The following is a 5,092-nucleotide window of genomic DNA, read 5'->3' as shown; positions in this document are numbered from 1 at the left end:
TAAAAAAATTTAATATAAATACATCAAAATCAAAGTTTTTTTTTATATTATGTGAAAGTTAAGTAGAGACAGATAAAAATGAGATAAATCGAGAACAATTTTAAAAAATAATGTTATTTTATTCAATTTTGACTATTCGACAAGTATTACCAAATGGTATAGAAGTAACGAACAACAACTTTATTGGTATTTATCTTTTGTAAAAAATATGACAATTGGATTGTCAAACAGTTTTAAAAAATATATTTTAAATTCCAAAAAAAATATCAATGGAGTGTACAAGCAAACCTAATAGAAGAAATATTTGGCAATAAACAAGTACCTAATTAATAGAATCATAACAAATGTGTAGAAAATTTTTAAAAATATATTTGCATCATCCAAAACATTATGATGTTAGCAAATGATACAATTTTTATATTTACTAGAAATGTATCCATGCGTTGCACACGGTTACAATAATACATATTGTAATAATTGTATTTATCAAATTTTTTATTGTATAACTTTTTGTAGGTGAGACTAAAGTAAGTCCATGTACTAAAAATTACATATACAAAATGTTATAGTCGACAGTAGAAAATGTAAAACAATATCATGACAATTTGTAATTTTATATATTTATTGTTAGGTTAGTTACAAACACCGGTGTCTATAAACCAAAGTTAGTATAAGGCTTTGGCAAAGCTGCACAAAAGAAGGACTATTTTGCATCTTTGTATGTCAATGTTTTGCCAGTACTCTAAGCATATGTAAAAAAAATAGTGATAATGTGCAATAAAACATGAAATTGTGACTAAACAATTATTTAAAACTAATTGTAGCTGATATTAGGCTTGGAACCATAGGACTTCAGATCTAGGATATTGGGTAATTTGCTTGAAATCATAGCATTACAAATTAAAGATAATTAATTAAATGGTGGATATCAAGTAGATATCACGACATATCAAAGATATCAGGCATTATAATTGACACTGTAACACTTCAGTGCAATTATATCAAGCATTATGTTTGGAAACGTAGCACTATAAATCAAAGATATAATTAAATAGTATCAAGAATATCATTTAGTATGTTTGAGACCGTAGTACCTCAAATAAAGGATATCAAGTATTATGCTTGGTAGCACAAGACCCGAGATAAAGGATATTAGGCATTATACTTGGAATTATAGCACTATAAATCAAGGATAATTAAGCAATGGATATCAAGTAGATATTATGACATTTCAAGGATATCAAGTATTACAATTAGAACTGTAGCACCTCAAATCAAAAATATCAAGCATTATGATTGGAAACATAGCACTATAAATCAAGGAAATAATTAAATAGTATTAATGATATCATCTATTATACTTGGAACAGTAGTACCCCAGTTCAAGGATATCAAACATTATGCTTTGTACCATAAGATCCCAAATCAAGGATATAAATCATTAGACTTAGAAGCGTAGCACTACAAATGAAGGATATCAACTATAATGATTTGAACTATATCAAAATAGATCGAGCATATCAAGCATTATGCTTGGTACTATAACACCCTATATAAAAAATATCATCTATTATGCTTTGAATGTAGAACTACAGATCAAGGATATTTAGTAGAAAAATCTTGTAAATAATTATAATACTAGTAAGAAAGAAGAAGTATAAATTTTAAAAATTATAAATAATAATAGTAATAATAAATCAAAGATAATTACTTTAAAGTATTGATAAGTTTAAAAGAAATTCTCGGTGTTTCAAGTTTATTAACAAATTTTCATATTACATTTGACTTTTTATTATTTTATTATTTTATATTATTTTGGTATGATTATAATGTTTGTTATTATTTTGTTTTATTTTTTAATTGTCTCTTCATTTCTTGGGCTTTTTATGCTTGGTACCATAATATCATATATCAAGGATATAATCTATTATACTTGAAATTGTAGTACTACAGGTCAAAGATATTTAGTGAATATCAAGTAGATATCATGACATAGTAAGCATATCATCTATTATACTTGGTACCATAAGACTTTAAATCAAGGATATTGGGCATTATGCTTGGAATCATAGTATTACAAATCAAGGATAATTAAACAATGGATATTCAGTAGATATCACGACAAATTAAAGATATCAAGTATTATAATTGGAATTGTAGCATCTCATATCAATGACATCAAACACAATAATTTGAACTAAACTACTATAGATCAAGGATATTAAACATTATACTTGGTATCATAACACCCTATATCAATGATATCATCTATTATGCCTGAAATTGTAGCATTACAGATCAACGATATTTAGTAAAAAATTTTTGCAAATAATAATAATAATAGTAAAAAAAATAATTTTAAATTAAAAAATTATAAATAGTAATAGTACTAATAAATAAAAGGTAATTGTTTTAAAGTATTGATAATTTTTTAAAAAAATTTCTTGGTGTTTCAATTATATTAACAAATTTTCATATTTCATTTATTTTTTATTATTTTGGGATGATTATAATGTTTGTTATTATTTTGTTTTATTTTTTAATTGTCTCTTCATTTCTTGGGCCTTTTATACTTGTTACTATCACAGCCCAATTTTCGAGCCATGACCGGCGCAAGAGCCCAATGGGCTCAGCCCACTAAACCCTAGCAAGCCTATTTATATAATCTTATACATTAATCCATATTTTTTAAAAATTCAAAATTCGTAGTGTTCAAATATAGTTCATTTGAAAACAACTCACAAAACCCAATCATGCATTCATAATAGCATCATTAACCATTATATACATATATAGATTAATAAATGAATCTTAACATTTCACATCAAGTATTCATAACATATAATTGGACCTTGACCGTCAGCGGAGTGACTCTGGGCACGGTTACTAACATCTAATGTCATGGTAAATCTACCGAGCAATGGATAGGAAGCAGCACCTCATCCTAGGATCCAATCACCTTTAACTCAGGAAACCTAAAGCATGAAGTTTAAAAATGTGAGTACAAACTCAGTGAGTGAACATAGGAAAGAAACAAGCAACGTTAAGGAAAGTTTAGAAATCATGATGCACTTAAGTTCAAAAGCAATGCAATTTAGTTTAACTCTTATTAAAACATCTCATTTCAAACTTGATTAATTAATCCGTTGTTGTTGAAAATCCATGATCAACCGTGATGTTAAAGAAGTAGAAAATATGGCAGCGAGAATCCATTTTCGCTACAGCAAAATTCCTTGCTGAAATGAAAAGCAATTTGGGAGAAATCAACAATGCCAACACATAACACAATCACAAATATTTTTATAAACTTTCTATAACATATATATATATATATATATATATATATATACACACACACATACATCATCATGCATACCATCTCACCACACTCAGCTCATTCAGCTCATGTGCACTCCCTACTCGCACATAACCGGGTCATCATCAACTCGTTTGCACTCTTACACCGCACATAGCTGGGTCATTATCGGCTCATGTGCACTCCTTACTCGCACATAGCCAGGTCATCATCAGCTCATGTGCACTCCCTACTCACACATAGCTGGGTCATTATCAACTCATATGGACTCTCACACCGCACATAGCTGGGTCATCATTGTCACACGAAAGGAGCATCCAGAGCATAATATACATATCAATATAATGTGATAACGCATGAACTATTCATATTGCACATTTCACAAGATAGAAACATTTCATCAAGGGCTTGTTCCCCAAGTATATTTTTAAAGTAAAAACAATTGAACTTTCAAATGATTTATTTGAACATGTAGGCACTTCCCAAAACATTTTGAAATGCAAGTTCACTCACCTTACGATAGCAGAATATTACATCGTTATTTGTTTGAAGGCGTATCTAGCTATTCGTACTTGCCAATCGTTCTTTATTTCCTCCGGCACGCCACCATAGTACTTTAACTTTACCTTTTGGATTTCCTAGCAACAATTCAAATGCAATACCTTTAGTGTACATCATTCCTACTTCTCTTTTTCCTTCAATCACGAATCCTTATTCAACTAACTTATATTTTGACACATTTTTACGAAAGTTGCCTTTATCCTTTATTTGCGTAATTCTTTAGATTATAGATACCAGCAACTTATTTATAACTCTAACACATATATTTACCTTGTCTAAGGATATTTATCAAGTTTAACTATCATTTCCATAACAATTATCTAACATATGGCAACAACTACAAATTTACTTCCATCAAACACTTTCTAAGTTATATGTAACATTATTCTCATTTACATATTGCCACTAAGCATAACATTGATATCTATTCATACGCACCAACATCTATAACCTTTTTGAGCTTTTCCTAACAACACATATATCCACACAATTCATTTCTTTTCCAAATTTCCAATTAATATAATTACCTTCCAATCATACGCATGACACCACAATAACACTACATATTGCACACAATCTTTCTCACCATAGTAAACCAATCACAGGCTTTAAATTATAGCATGAAGCTTACCACTTGGTTTTAGCTTGGATTTCACCAAACAAAATTCATAATTCCCTCACATCCATGGCCACCATAGCTGCCACAAAATGATTCACTCATTATTTTCCAAGGATTTAACCAACTATAATCTTAAAACACAAAAATCCTTACCTTAGTTTACTTGAATTACAAAACCAAGTTCTTTTCTTCCTTTCTCTCTTTTTCTTTCTTCTTCTCCTAGGGTTTATATGTGCTGAAAATTGGGGTTAGAAGTTGTAACTTTGGTGCACAAGAAGTTGGGAGAAGAAGGAAGCAAGAAGAGAGAGGAAATGAAAAGAAAAGAAAACAAGAAAAGAAAATGAAAGAAAATTAACTTTCCATGGGAGAATGAGAGAATGGCATTGGAAGCTTCAAGAATGAAGAAAAAATATCTTGCTGGAGGAGATAAGGACGGTTTTGGGCTGATAAGGATGAGAGTCAAAGCTTCCTTTGGAAGCTTTGACCAAACTTTATGTAAAATTACCGTTTTTCCCTTCAAGTTTTTTCCCTTTTTAATTTAGTCCTCCCAACACTCATTTAACTCCAATTTCCTTCTATTATCTTCTTCTACACAT

At 29.4% G+C, this 5,092-nt stretch overlaps 1 long non-coding RNA gene across 1 annotated transcript; it reads right to left on the bottom strand.

The window, feature by feature from the left end:
* Positions 1 to 2,840: 2,840 nt before the first annotated feature.
* LOC18594444 (uncharacterized) lies at positions 2,841 to 4,846 on the bottom strand. Its single transcript, XR_001928825.2, has 4 exons — positions 4,650 to 4,846; positions 4,509 to 4,575; positions 3,830 to 3,954; positions 2,841 to 2,975 (listed from the first exon to the last, which is right to left on the bottom strand). It is a non-coding gene; the product is annotated as an uncharacterized LOC18594444 (long non-coding RNA).
* Between the last annotated feature and the right edge of the window lie 246 nt (positions 4,847 to 5,092).

The sequence above is a fragment of the Theobroma cacao genome, chromosome 7 (assembly GCF_053813885.1).
Source record: "Theobroma cacao isolate CCN51 chromosome 7, ASM5381388v1, whole genome shotgun sequence".
In the NCBI taxonomy this organism is placed as follows: Eukaryota; Viridiplantae; Streptophyta; class Magnoliopsida; order Malvales; family Malvaceae; genus Theobroma; species Theobroma cacao.
The sequence above is the reverse complement of the archived record's forward strand: the minus strand, read 5'-3'. Positions and strand labels throughout refer to the sequence as shown.